This window comes from Hibiscus syriacus, unplaced genomic scaffold, assembly GCF_006381635.1.
Source record: "Hibiscus syriacus cultivar Baekdansim isolate YM2019G1 unplaced genomic scaffold, ASM638163v2 tig00002511_pilon, whole genome shotgun sequence".
NCBI classification, from domain to species: Eukaryota; Viridiplantae; Streptophyta; class Magnoliopsida; order Malvales; family Malvaceae; genus Hibiscus; species Hibiscus syriacus.
In genome coordinates, this window is record NW_024061932.1 from 2,562,181 (window position 1) to 2,578,714 (window position 16,534).

The window sequence follows — 16,534 nt, forward strand, 5'->3', positions numbered from 1 at the left end:
CAAATCTACTGATTGCTGGTTTCACCACGCTCTGCTACTGTTTTCGAATGGGTGAATACTGGCACACGTGGTTTAACTGATCTAGAAGAGCTGGGTCGAGCTGTCGAATGATCCGAAGAGTCTCTTGTACCTTCAAACAATTATAATTTATCAGTCCCAAATCCTATTTTATTGTTCAAAGCTAAACTTCTTAAGTATATAAGCATTTTTCGGGTTTGACTGTCAATTTGGGGTATTTCGAGTCTGAATTTGACCAAACGGATTGCGGAATCAGGACGTCGAAAAACATAAAGTATAACTTTCCGAAAATTCAAATTCTTGGTCAAAGTCAAAGCAACCACTTTGACCGTCAATTTGGAGGCCTTCGGGTTTGAATTTGACGAAACGGATTCGGGACGTCGAAAACTATTAGAATAGGTATACTCGGAAAAGATTAACGGTTGTTTAATGCTCGGTCAAAGCCATTTTAAGTTTTCGTCAAAAAAGTCAACGGTCGGGTCGGGTCGGGTCAAGGGTCGGGTCAGGTCGGTCGGGTAGGGTTGGTCGGGTCGGATCAGACCGGTCAAAACGGTTCGAACCGGTCAAAACCGGTCAAACCGGTCAAAACCGGTCAAACCGATTTCCAGCAACGTCCACTCTCCCTGCGACGGCGCGTGTGGCCTCCTCCGGGGCCCTAAAAATCCCGGAAAAATTTCTAAAAATTATTTTGAGCGATTTCGAGATACTTACAACGATCGGTTCAAATTTTTGAACGGCAGAGAGCTCGATTTCAACTCGGCCGAATCTTTGACTGCTCCACCTCCTCATGCGCCGCCGTCGATGGAGAACAAGGTTGACACCAGCGGACTCGAAAGGACACAAGGAACACGATGGTGTAGGAGGTGTCGTAAACGGAGCAACGATCGGCGGTGAATTTAAGATTTTCCCGGCGATAGAGCTAACAAAAACGTGAGACTTTGACTTGAAATTCACGACGTTTGGCAGCATTTCGCTATAATTGGTTTACTGGGCTTTGCTCACGAGTCGAAGATGAACACGATGGTGGTTTCAATTTGACAATCGGAGGTCGGACGACGTCGGAATCGGGCTTGAAAGTGGTGGTGCGGGAGAAAGGTAATATAAGCAAAACTGGATTTTGATTTTTTTTTAAATGAGAAACGCTTTTAAAACTATGTTACCGACACTCTTTGGAGGAATTCAGGGCTTGGTCCCTGAATTTCCTTCAACTTCTAAAATGGACATCAAGTTTTCAAAACTTTTAATTTAGTCACCAAATTTACCAATTTTTACAATTTACCTCTAATTTCAATTAATATTATTTTGTAAATATTCGGGTTTTTACAATAAGAAAAGAAAAAACAAATAAAAGAGGAACAAAGAAGTGCAAAACAAGATTCCATCATCTTCAAAAAGGATTTAAAAACAAAAAATAAAAAAGAAGGGCCAAAATAAAAACACCAAAAGAACAAGGGAGAAAATCATTACAACACCATTGTCACTATCACTTCTAGAAGCCATCTTCAAGGTTTTGATTGTGGTGAAAAACAGTGTAAGTGAACTTGTTTGGTAAGTAACCCTTACTTTTTTCTTCATTTTTCTAAGACACCTTTTGAATATATATTATTTCTACCCTAACTATTTGTAGTCGACACCAACAAAATACCAAGACTATAAACAGTTTTGAGTTAGTTCATAAATGACTTCATAAGAGATGAAGGAAGAAGAAAACTCATTTGAACGTGGGAGATCAGAAAAGGACTAAGTAAAAGCCACATCAAGTCCTTAGTGCAAACACGAGTGAATTGAGTGTCATATTCTTTTCTTTAGAGTGATATAAAAGGTCATTCTACACATTTCCTTTATTTTATTTTCTACTAACAATTTATCAAGGTTCATAAAACTCACGTCGAGCGAAAGCACTAAATCTTCAAACGCAAGAAACTATTAGAGAGATGCTTGGATTACTAAGGTTAGAACTCGAGCCACTTACTGAAAGGATTTATCGAATTGTGACTTTCAGAGACAACATTCAAAACAATTTCAAGAACAATTCAATGGACATCCGAGGAAGGAAGAGTATGAAAAAAGATGAGGATGTTGAAGGAGGTAAAGCTTCTACAAAAGAATCTAGAAGAAATGCTACAAGGAATCCATGAGGCATAATTTTATCTGATGACAACCTTAATAGCATCATAATCAATATTCCACTGTTTCAAGGGAAATTGATCTAGAAGCTTAATTAGATTGGGAAGGAAAAGTGGATCATATCTTTGAGTTCAACAACTACTCACAACAGAAGAAGGTACGAATAAAAACCATGAAATTCATTGACTATGCATTGGTTTAGTGAGATCAACTTACTACCACTCAGAGAAGAAATGTAGAAAGGCCCACCATCACTTAGCATGAAATAAAGGGGATCATGCAAAAAAGATTCATTCTTCTACATTATCATCGTGACTTGTTTCAGGAGTTATAAAATCTAAAGCAAAGGAATAAGAGCCTTGAAGACTAATATAAGGAGACAAAAGTTGTCATAATTTAAATCCTAATATTGAAGAAGACCGAGAAGTAACAGTGGTAAGGTTTTTTACCAGTTTAAACCATAATATTGCTAATGTTGTTGAGTTGTGGGATTAGGTTAAAATGGATGAGATGAATGATAATGAAGGTAGAAATACAAATAAAAAAAGAGGCAACACTAGGAATAACAATTCATCTACTTCCAAATTGAGTTAAGGAAAAAACTACTGAAGATAAGCCCCATTGTAAGTTAGAGACCCTGTCGAGCATACTAAGCATAAACAAGAAATTATGAAGAGTGGCAAGGAAAAAAGAGAAACAAGCATCCAATTTAGAATAGACTTGAGATATCAAGTTCTTTAAGTACTTAGGAAGGGTCATGTAGCCAATCAATGTCCAAATCGAAATACTATGCTGATTTTGGATAATGGAGAAGTTGTATCCGACCATGAAGAAGAAAAAGATTAAGAGAACTTGAAGAGAACAAAGAGGATATTGAGGGTGTTGTGGATGTAGAATTTCTTGTTGTTAAAAGGTTATTCAACACACAAATGGTGATTGAGGAGAAATAAAGAGAGAACATCTTCTACATAAGATGATATGTCAATAGGAAGATAAGTTTGACTAACGTTTCTAGAACTATCATGTTAGAGAAACTAGATTTGAAGACTTTGAAGTAACTTACTCCATACAAGCTATAATGGGTGAGGATGCAAATGTAATGTGACAAACAAGTGTTGGTTTCATTCACCATAGGAAAATACAAGGATAAGTTGGTTTGTGACATGGTCCCTATGCATGCAAGCCATTTCATACTCATAAGGTTGTGGCACTACGACAAGAAAACCATTCATGATTGCTACACTAATTAGTATTTACTCAAGCGTGAAGGGAGGAAGAACGTCTTGGCATAATTATCACTTAAGCAAATTTAGAATGATCAGTTGCATATAAAAATATGTATAGAGGCAATGAAGAAGAGCCATGAATATTTTAAGTCTTTGGAAGAAATCAAGATGACAAGCCTATTTTCCAACAAACATAATGATTCATATGGACAAGCTGAAGAGTTGGTTACTTTTGGAAAGCATAATAATGAATCAAGGGGAGGAATTTAAGATATATATGTGCTTTCCAAACAATGTGGTTATCCAAAGGGATTAGAAACAAGACAAGTCCTTTCCTATATAGTCATGAAGTTTCAAGCCAAAGAGGAGTTAAGAAGTTGAATTCTTTAGCAAAAGGATGTGATCATAGCAAGCAATACAATGAAGGAGTCCAAATGACAAGTTTTTTCATCAAAGGGCAAGTCATTCCAAAAGAAATATATCATAGGCTTGTAAACATTCAAAATAAAACAATGTAATCAATGAAGGGTTCCAAGAGACTCGTGTCTTTATCAAGAGGCATGATGATAAAGAAGTACCATGAAGGAATTCAATGGATATTTGCTCATTCAAGAGGAAAAATGACAAGGAAATGTTATTTGGCACAAGCTATTATCTTCACTAACCATTCGTTCACAAGTCTTTCTTCTTTACTTTTGCATTATGTGCAAGAAGAATTAAGACATTCAAGTTCAAGGAAGAAGTATGGAGTCATCCATTCCCATAGCAAAGAACCATTCAATAGTGATGAGCTTTGATTTGAGAAAAAAATGCCTTAAAGAAGGGGATGATGTGATCCTGCTCATGCAATTGTTTTTATTCATGTTTCTTTCATCTTGTGTTATAAGGATGAAGGAAAGGGAAGCATTTACTTACCTCCATAACTTTACCTTTATTTTAAATTATATGGTTATTTTGCATATGTCATTCATCATACCTTATGTCATTATCACTGTTCTATATTCATCATTCATTATCATGTCATTCATTTACCTTATACTATGTTAGGTTTTATGATTTCATATCCTAGACCTTATATCATGTATTTCATGCATTTCCATATCACATACACATCTTATTATATGCATCTTATGTTAGGCTTAGTCATTTTATGTCATATTACGCATATCATGTACTTTGCATAGCATATTATATGTTTCCACATCTTTACTTAGCTTATTCTATGCATGTGTTATGTTTTTCATTCTTAGCTTACCTTTTCATATCATTTGCAATCATAACTTAGGTGTGCAACATGTATGCATTGAGTTCTTAGGTCATATACAATCTAATTGACTATTTTCATGCTTTACTTAGATGCATTATATGTTAAGGCAAGTTGTGGCATATAGTAGACAAAGAATATATGCTATGGCAACTCATATTATCCAATGGACAAGGAATGCTATTACACCTTTCCTAAATGAGCTTAAAGAATAACTAAAGGAGCTGAAGGGGAGTTGAACCTAACTGGAGAGTAGCTGAGGACCTAGTAGTTGAGTTAACTACTAAAGGCAGCTGAAGGGTAGTTGGAGTGTCACTAGCTAGCTAGCTTGACTCTACCTTGATACTACTCACCTAGCTACATATGCATTTACCTAGGTACCAATCATATGTAGACCTGAAATATTTTACCGGTACCCGATTACCTAATCTGAGACCCAATATAAATCCAAGCAGGATAACCCAAAATTGATAAGAAACCCAAAATAACTCGAGACAAACCAAAACCAACCCAAATTTTAGTTGGACCAAAAGTAACATGAAATGAACTTAACCAGATTTGAAAGCAACCATAACTAAAAACAACCTAAACCAAAAAACCCGAATCAAAATTAACCTGAACCAAAAGCAACTCGAATTTGGTTTACCCATAACTTAAACATTAATGTTACTGCATATTATTATTTACACATCTTTACTTAGTTTATTATTGATTTATTTCAATTTGCATTCATTTAAATTACTTTCAATTCATTTATATTAAGACACCATGCTATTATTAATTTCTTTATTTCATCACATATAATTTCAGCTCATAAGATTTATATATTATCTCATTAATATCACATCATTTTATACTTAGCTCATGATATTATTTTATAGCTCATAAGTGCCCATTCACGTACGACATCATGTAAATCCTTCATTTCCTAGCTTGTTACATGTTTATTTAGCTCATTTTGCATTCAAATTGGTTCATTAACTTTGCATCTATATATACTCAGCTCACATTATTCAATTCTAGCTCATAAGTGTGACTATATGCATGACAACAAGCTCTTGCATTCATTCCAACTCATTCCATACATTTTATCTCAGTTTATTCATTTGTGTAGGTACATCAAAGGTATGCACACATAATGGTAGCATGGGAGAATATTCAGCCAGTTATAGTAGCTCACAATCAGCTTAAAAGGAATGAAGAAGCTCGTAGAGACTTATGGAGAACTCAATTCAGTTAGAGGAGCTAACATGTAGCTAAACCGAGCTGGAGGAGCCAATTCAATCATGTTTCTAAAAGTGACAATAAGAGTAGCTTAAAATAGCTAAAGGTGATACTAAGAAGCTTAGGAAGTCAAAACTGGAAAGCTTGATTACATCCAACCTCACTTGCTTAGCTAGCTAGTATCTCTCACCTAAGCTTGGATGAAAACCATGTCATGCCTAAGGATGCTACACATATTCAATACTTCATCACATGGCCAAGGTTGCACCATAAGCATCATAGATCATCACGTGCAAGTCATATGACCAGCAACCATGTGCCATGCGTGTGAACTCTCTGTAGGTGCGCCAAATATCAAGATACCTCATCATTCGACCAAGGCACATGTTCCTTCACTTAGGCTACAATTTGAAAGAGTTTAAGCACCATTCAGCCAAGGGATGTGCTCTTTAATCCAGCCAAAACATCACCCTAATTTTTCATGCATTTAATTAATTAATTATGACTTTTTAAATAAACACAAGGGTTAGCCGAAACCTTTTGTAACCATTCGACCATGCCCCTTCAAAGCCTATAAATAGGCTAAGTCATTTTCTTTGTAGAAAAACAAAACTTTGATTATTAATTCAAGTGAGATTACTCTCTTTTCTCAAGTTTTTGTGACTTTTATCGACTTATCAAGTATTATATACTTGTCTCGTTCGTTTCTTTATTTCATTTGATACTTGTGGTTCCTAGATTATTATCTGATGGGTCCAAGTCCTTTTCATCACCCCTTTATAAAGCATATTGAGGATGAGTCTCTGCTATTTAGTATTGGTTCTCCTTAGAGTCTTTCTAAAGATACTATAACATCACCATTACCATTCTTTCATAAGCCTTCACTTTTCCACACCTTAAACAATTTTCATATTCATTTAAACATCCCACCAACTTCCATTTACATGAACTACCAACCCTTTTTATTTAAGCCATTCACTTACTTTGTGGGTTGTTTTGTTTCCTTTCTAGATCCACAAACATAAAGGGTACATCAACCTTATATCATATTCACATTAAATTATTGACTTTAAAGATTTATTAATTCATCTTATTAAAACTAAAATTTATTACTCTGCATTTGAGATGTGACAATATATATTGTATAAAATTATTAAATTATAAGTAATAAAAAGAAGTACCAAACATTATGACTAGAAAGAACGACAATAATTGACCAGTAAATCTAAAGGTTGACCTGAATTGAACCCAATCAGAATTGATCTAAAAAATTAATGATTGACCCAAAATGAAGCCAACCAGTCTGATATTAACCTGACCCAAAGCCAATTGATCCAATATTAACTGGACCTGAAAAAACAACCAATCTGATTTTGACTCAACCTGATACCCGACCCGAATTGAATTTTCACACAATCAAACTAAACAAGAATCGAATCTGATTCGATACGAATAAAACCAAAGAAATCTAGACCCATAATGACCCAAAACGAAATGACCCGACCCAAACCTTATCTAAATAAATTGATTGCCACCTCTATAAAATTTCATCTACCTACGTAACCATTCTATTTGTAAGCATATCTTGCTACAAGTATACTTACTTCCTTCTATATCCATAATCGAGGTTAAACCTACATCGCGTTACCTCGTTTCTTAAAATATATTCATTCAATAAAGGTTTAAGTGATGAAGATATTGAAGCTTGGCAAAAAATCTTCCTTTGATAAGTTTGTTGATTGCTACATTATTTGGTTGCATTACTTGATGATGTGTTTGTTGATATGGCATATCGATTGTTTATGTATATGTTGTTGATGTGGTTATGTATTACAAAATATGGATTCAATGTTTCATTATGATTGGCTACTTTCTGACTTCCCCATGATAGATTGAAATAATTCTTGAAGATTAAATTGCGGGTGTTAGCAATATCATTTCAAATGTGGCTCTTTGTAAAATACATGGAATTAGATTTTCAGGACATTCCTCAAAATTTGATTCTCACTACAATAGAAACTAGTAATAATCAATGTTGATTTAAATTCATACATACCTCAGGTTGTTCCATCTTTATCATCATCTCAGTCAATGTTGTTAAAGGGGTAGTTAATGTGTTCAACACACCATTGTTCATTGTTGCAGCAATGTATCTCCCTGGCATCATCCTTGCGTGAGGATATTCATTATTAGAGATCCTCTCAAGGATGATCTAGGCTTTATTATAAGATTTTTCTAACAATGGTCCATTGGCAGGGGCATGTACAACCATCTTTGTTTTCAAGTTAAGACCATTGTAAAACATATCCATTTGGGTCTAATACTGGAAACCATGAATTAGGCATTTCCAAAGTAAATCTTTAAATCGCTCCCAAGCTTCATACAAATTCTTATCCTCCTATTGCTTGAAATATGTGATGTCGTTCCTCAATCTTGCATTTATGTTGGGAGGATTAAATCGTAGCAAAAGCTTTTAGGCAAGCTTTTTCCATGATGTTATAGCTCTAGGAAGCAATGTGTTAAGACATGACTTGTCTTTTTCACGAAAAGAGTAGGGAATAGTTTCATATTCCAGGCTTTCTCGAGCACTTCTTGTTATAAAAGGAATCATATATTTTCTTTAAGGCTCTCAAATGTGCTGATGGATTCTCTGTATGGATCCTACTTTACTCTCCCATCGACTGCATCATTTGGAACATTATAGGCTTCAACTCGAAGTGTGCAAAATGAATAGTAAGCCTCACGATGCCATGATTCAATCATCCACTATCACCATAACATTTTATCAATAAGCCTATTGTGGTCATCGATGTTCTAGTAATTCTACAACATCTAAATCATTTGTAAAGGCAAATCATCATACTGATCATTTTTTGTTGTGGTTAATATTTTTGCCTCCTTTGGTGGATAATTCACTTGATTTTATAATCAAACGATTCTAATTTGTTATTGTTATTGTGTATATACACCAATAACGCTATGATAAAAAGGCGCCTACAACTAAAAATAAACGTAGTTAGTGAAAACAAATAAAACCAATTCTAGTGCAATACCATTGCTACCCAACACTGGTGCCAAAAAATGTGATGCAACGATATTGCTACAACATTCAACACATGTATATGTATCGTATTCGAGTAGTAATATGGATTTAAATGAATGCATCAGATGTTTAACCCATATAGATCTATGTATTACAAGTTAGAATTGTCAATCCTTTATAAAAGATAATATTAAAGTGAAGTAGTGACAAGAGTATATCAAAAGTATGAATTTAGAATAATAATGATAGAGAATCTAGTAGCATATAAGAGAGCAAAATGATCAATGGACCTAAGATTTCTATTGTTATTTGGTAGTTTCTAATGTGATTGTGTTGTGGTAATACAATTATGTGTCATGCAAAGATTAATACATTAATTTCCCCTAAAACAATTAAACACTTAATTAATCTGAATTAATTATCATCAATCTAATCAATTAAGAAATTAACAATGCAACAATTGGTAACATACATCTATATAAACTAAATTCTGTTTCACAAATACTAATGCTCTGAAAAGGTAGAATGTTACCTCAAATATTTTATTATCCAAAAACAATTAAGATAACATAAAATGAAAGTTAATACTCATCCAGGACATAAAAATATTATTTTAGCAAAATTCACAAAAGAAACATTTAACCGAACACATTATGCTTAATATCCAAAACAACATAAAAAAATAAACATACAAACAAAATAAAGTGTATTCCTTCTCTCAATTAAAAAAACTAAAATGAATTTCAAAACTTAATTGATCATCGTTGTACACAGGGATGCTCCCCATCTACTGCTACACTCCCTGGTGGATTCACACCTCCACAGCCAGTGGAGGAAAGAAGAAAATAAAATGTAAAAAGTGTGTAGAAAAGAGGATATCTATGAAATGTGTGAATGGAAGCCTCATTTATAATCTCCATTGATCAAAGCATCTTCCAATAGAAAAATATGATTTTTCTTTATTTTCCAACCATTTTAAAGCTGTATTGGACAATTATCTAATTCTAGAATTTTCTATAACTACCTACTGAGTCATCAATTGTTCTAGAATCACTACAAAACCCAGTACAATATTAGTGCATAGTAACATCAACAATGTCATAGTATCAGCAAAACAAATTACAACAAAATATTATAAAATAATCTAAAAGATATAAACTCACTCCTAATGTGTAAATGATGTAAGATATGATAAAGTAAACTTACAATGAACATAATATAATCCTAACGATGCTAAAGTTGCTTAACTTATGTAAAAAGATCCTAAATGATAACATTTTTTAGAGACTTATCAATTTGCTAAAAGATTATGATTGTGTTATAGATTACTATTTGGGTAAGCTAACGTGGTAGTGGATGTGTTGAGTCGTAAGTCGATGTTCAATCTATGAGTGATGTTTAAACGGTTTAGTATGACCATGGATGGAGGGTTATTAGGAGAGATATGATTCGATCCAAAGTTCGTTAAGTAGATAAAGGAATTCTAAAATACCAGTGGGCATTTGATGGCTAGAGTAAAATGATTTGGACAAGGTGAGTTGCCCAATTTCGAGGTAAAATAAGGATACATGTTGTTCTTTAGAGATCGACTGTTTGTACTGGAAAATGAGAAATTGAAGGAAAATATTCTTGGCGGGAACCATTTTATTTCACTCTCATTCATCCCTTCGGTTGTTAAGATGTATAGGGAACTCTGACAATTGTATTGGTGGTCGGGCATAAAGAGAAGATATTTGAATTTTTGTATACGTGTTAATGCAATGGGAAATACAATACAATATGAATAACATTATTGTTTGTAGGAGCTTCGTGTAGCATTGAGATATCTATGTTACCTAATTTTGATAGCATTATTAGTAAGAATAATTAGTGGGTATATAGAGATATATACATGCTATGTAAGCTATGGTGAGTTCTTTGAGAAAATGATAACTTGCTTAACTAATGCTTGACACACTAATATGGTTTCTGTATCATTGCTAAATAGCATGTAGCTATTTAACAATCATTAAATTTGATTCCATCAATATAATGCTCCATTAATGATTGTTGCAGTCCATACCATTCTTATTTTCTTTACAATTATCTTTGTTACAACATTGGTTACCACATACCAATACATTTTTCAATAATTTTCTATCAACAACTCTAATTGTAATCACTAACCTTTATGGGATTTGAAACTTGAAATGTTGATTTATGTCCATTATATTACTTGATATGATAGTGTATGATTGCAATTAAAGTTGTTACAATATTTTAAGCCTCAAGTTTTTTGTATCGTTGCTGAGGACTAATGTCACTACTTTTAAGTCTTGTTTCATTACTGGCATATTTTATTTTATATTTTAGGTACCCTTTTTCAGGTTGTTGTTGATGCACGACGCACAATAATAACCAGGGCATAAAACAATACAATCTGGAAATCAATCGAACAATTCATCGAACGAGACAAGTAAATCAGTAGCAGCCAAACATGGCTCAACATGCTAGTGGCAACAATGACAGACTACCATTTCGTATTGAGGATAATGGAAATATCCCACATTAAAATGAATAAAATAAATGGGTAATTCTCCAATTGCAAATATTTTGATGCATCAAGCTTACCACAACATCGATGACCAAACTAGGCAAATTTTAGAGAACGTTGTACCCATTCTGAATAATTCAAAACCTAACATTGTTCGACCTACCATCAATGCTTCCTACATTGAGATGAAATTGATGATGCTTCAAATAATATAATCTATGTGATAATATAGTGGGAAGTACATCTATCACCCACGAGCACACTTAAATGCATTTATGGAAGTATACAATTCATTTGTTCAACAAGGAGTACCCGAAAAAGCGTTGAAACTAAAATTGTTCCTATACTCACTAATGAAAAAGCAGGCATGCTTAACTCACTGCCATTAAGATATATATTATCATGGAACAAACTTGCCCAAAGGTTTTTGTTATGATTCAATCCTCCCAAATGAATGTTAGAATAAGGAATGTCATCACATTTTGTAAGAAATTGGAGAATGAAAACCTTTATAAATCATTGGAGCAATTTAAAGATTTTATACGCAAATGCCTAATCTATGGTTTCCAGCATTGGACGTAAATGGAGATATTCTACAATGGTTTTAACAAACAAACAATGATGATTGTAGACATATCAACTAATAGAGTATTGATGAACAAGTCATAATATGAATCCTACAACATCCTTGAGAGGATCTCCAATAATGAATATCGATATCCTAACACAAGGATTATGTCGGGGAGGCGTGTTGCTGCTACAATGGACAATGATGCGTTGATCATACTAACAACACAGGTGGCATAATTGACTGAAATGATGAAGAAGATGCAAAATCCTAACGTATGTATGAAGTTAAATCAGCATCAATTCTTTCTTTTGTTTATTGTTTTGATAATTATAATTTGAAGAATATCTACAAAACCCCAAGTCTATTTATGTTTACAACATGAATGACAATGCTAACACATATGAAACAATTACAATATAAGATTTTGAAATCATCTCAATGTATCTTGGAGAAGTAAAAATATAGCCAACCCTAATGTAGCATTGCAGTACAACTTAAGAATACATAGCAAAAACTATTAGACACGTCAACAATATGTGTAACAATAGTCACTTATGCCATATCCAAAATCATATCACCAGGCAATACAATAAAAGTAACACAATAATGAGTAGAATTATCAAGGGCAAACATCCAACGAAGCTTTTACATTATCTACACTTGAGTCTTTACTAAAGGAGTATATCTCAAGAAATGAAGTAATAAATCAGATGAATGAAGCCTTGATCCAAATTCAGTTAGCATCGCTAAGATCATTAGAGTTCAAGTCTGACAGCTAGCCAATGGGTTGAGCAACAGACTGCAAAGAGCATTGCCAAGTGACATTGAAGAAGTTCCTAAAGCTAATGGAAAAACACATTGTAATGAGCGTTGCAAAGTTATCACAACACAAAGTGGACTTTAGATAGAAAAATAATAATAAGAATAAAATAAAGATGAAGAGAGGCTTATATAATAATAAAAATGAAAAGAAACAGAAAAGGTGATTGAGTCACTAACAGTTGATGTCAAGACAAAAGGATTTTGGTCATATTAGTAATTCTAAAACATTACACTAGTAGTGTCACCACAATTTCCTCTGTAACTGAAACCAAGACCTCTGCCTCCATTCCCTCAATGATTAAAAATTATAAAAGAGGACCAGTAGTTCAAGAAATTTATTAATGAGATGAAATAGTTGACAACCAACTTTCTGTTAATTGAAACATTGGAATAAAATTTGAACTATATAATGTTCATAAAGGAAGTAATCTCAAAGAAACGAAGAATTGGAGAATTTGAAATTGTCGTATTGATAGAAGGGTGTAGTGTAATGGATAAATTAGATTTCTAGATAAATTAAAAGATCCACTGTCTTTTACTATTCCTTACATCATTGGTGATCAATTTGTAAGAATAGCATTGTATGAGGTGTTAGTATCATTGTAATGTCATTAACCATTTTTAGGAAATTTAGATGAGAGGAAGTGATAACTCTCCAAAAGAGTTCTCATGGAGGAAGCTTTTTACCTAAGTTAATCTTAAACTCTAGCATTATTATAATCATTTTTATATATGTTGCATCATTTTCATTATGGGATCTAGTTTATGGAACTTGGGTTATTTTTTCTATTTTATGCTAAAATTTGGTACGTTGATGTTGCGACATTACTCAATCCTAAAGGTGTTAATTTGTTGTGAAGCTACACTGAATCACTAAGAAAAACTTACAATAATCATTGAGTCACCAGGCAGTTATAGATTTTTTTTGGAATGGGATAGCTATTATGACAATTTCATTTAGCTAAAAAATTATGAAAATTTTGGATTAATCTTATTGGATAGATCCTTGAACTACTCGACCTATTAATAAAAGATGAAGTCAAACTTTCAAGGGGAATGATTCTTATAAAAATATCTTCTTCACTAAATTTTATTTTCCAAGCCATGCGTGTCTAAACCTTCAACCAGGATGCGCAACTGCAGTTGGAGGAGCAACGCCTTGGAGTAGCAGTGATAAAGTGGAATTCAACTTCTATTTTTTTCTTCTTTCGAATAAGGGAAGTGACTACTATAAAGTTTTAATGTGTTCTTATTTTGGATCTTATTTGGATTTGAACATAACATGTTTGATGAAATATTTTATTTATGGTTTTTACTTAAACAATGTTTTTATGTTATGTAGCTTTATTGAGATAATTTTAGAAATAAAGTTATCTTTAATGTATGTGATTTTGATGATTTTTATAGAGGGAAGTTATTAAAGCTGCATTCTACTTTCTTGCAGCATTGGTATTTACGAAAGTAGATATAGCATATAGAATTGTGTACTGTCAATAGTTGATGCTTTGTTAACTATTTGATTAATAGAATTAGTAAAAAAATATTCTAGTAGATTAAGTATTGTTAATCATTGCATCTCACATAATAGTATTTCCACGACATAGTCATAATGAAAACTACCAAATGACAGTCGCATTTGTTAAACCATTGGTTTATTTGTTGTCCTAAATACTATTGCACTGCCTGACTTTACCATTCTTATTTTATTTTTTTGTTGCCTTATATTTATTTTATCATTTCAATAAATGCATTTCTTTTAAATCTATCACAATAATTCTTTTATAACCTTTTCTCTCTGTGGGTTCGACATCTGATGTACTTAGTGTATCCATTTTACTACTAGATTTTTGACATGTGCACTTGCGTTTTCTGTAGCATTATTTATAACATCAAGTTTTTGGCTCTGTTTCCAGTGAGCAATAGTATTGCATTATAGTTGTTTTCTTTCTTTCACTACATTTTTTTCCTTTTGTATGTACTTTCTTCTTAGATTAGTGTTACTAGTGTATAACTCATAAGGATAATCAAGACTTAGAGCCTTTCGATGTCGAAATCGAATGAACACTTTATTGACCCTAGAAAAGCAAACCACAATCAACCGAACATAACATATGTGCTGATAACAATGCTTTTTAACCATTAAGAAATGACGATGAAGGCTTACCTGCTAGAAATAGAGTGAATCCATCGAACTTCTACAACATTGATTACCACAACTGGTCGATTCAAGAGCATGTTGTGCTGACCATAGACAATCTGATTCCTAGAATTGTAAGACATGCCATCAATATTGCCCACTTCTAACTGAATCTTGTGATGTTCCATATGTTTTAATTAATGGGGCAGTACAATGGGTCATTTATCGAGGATCGTATAGTTCACCTTTGAGCATTCATTGAAGTGTGTGATTATTTTGTATGACAAGGAGTGCTCAAAGAAGCATTGAACTTGAAGTTGTTTCCATAATCTCTGCATCAAAAAGCCATGGTGTGGTTCAAATCATTTCTACTTGGTGCTATAACATTGTAGAATGAGTTTCCCATAAAATTTTGTTCTATTTCAACCCACCCAACATGAATGCTAAATTAAGGAATTATCTCATGTCATTCAAGAAAATTGAGGACGAAAACCTTTACGAAGCTTGAGAGCTTTTCAAGAATTTTCTATGCAAATGTCCGATGCATGGTTTTCAGTATTGGACATAATGGAAAGGTTTTAAAATGGATTAAATATGAAAACAAGAGCGGTTGTTGATGATTTTGCCAATGGATCATTGTTATATAGGATCTATAGTAAATCCTATGACATCCTGGAGAGGATATCCAACAATGGCTACCAATATCTCAATATAAGGATTATGTCACGCAGATGCAGTGCTACAAAAGTAGACATTTATATTATCACACAGTAACCTCACATGTCACAATATTGACTAAAATGATGAAAAAAAAAGCAAAATCCTACAGTATGTACAAGGTAAAGGTTGCAACTATTATCTCTTGTGTTTATTATGGAGATGATCATAATTTCAAGGAATGCCCCTAAAATCATGAGTCCATATATTTTATGAGGAATTAAAACTGAAATGGCAATACCAAAGGCTTTGGGAACACTTACAATGTGGATTTTCGTAACCATCCTAATTTGTCTTGGATGAGTCAAAATGTTACAATCCTAATAAGACATTTGAATCAAATTTTGGAAATACGCAACAACATTATCAACCATAAAAATAGTAAAATTAGTAGCAATTAAAGCCATAATATCAATCACATCATGTTATACAACAACATGAATGTCATAACCAACATAATTATCAAGTACAATCTTCTAATCAAACTTCTTCCATAACATCTCTTGAGTATCCACTTAAGAGGTATATTTCAATAAATGAGGCGATGAATCAAAGGAATAAAGCATTGATTCAAAGTTAGTCAACATCGTTAAGAGCATTAGAAGACCAACTGGGACAATTGGAAAATGCTATTAGAAATAGACAATTAGGAACCTTTGCCAAGTGACACCGAAGTTCTAAAGGCACTTGGTAAATCTCATTATAATTACCATTGTAAAGTCATCATTACACAAAGTGATCTTCATTTTGGGAAGCCTACTGAAGAACCCAAAAATAAGGATGATGAGATGCTTGAACAATAAGTTAAAGGAAAAGGTTTGGAAGAGGATAAAGAAACACCTACTGTGATGC

General features: G+C 33.2%; 1 non-coding gene across 1 annotated transcript; it reads left to right on the forward strand.

Moving 5' to 3' along the window:
* The first annotated feature begins 8,186 nt into the window (after positions 1-8,186).
* On the forward strand, positions 8,187-8,293 carry LOC120147610. The gene has a single exon (XR_005518297.1). It is a non-coding gene; the product is annotated as a small nucleolar RNA R71 (small nucleolar RNA).
* Positions 8,294-16,534: the final 8,241 nt, after the last annotated feature.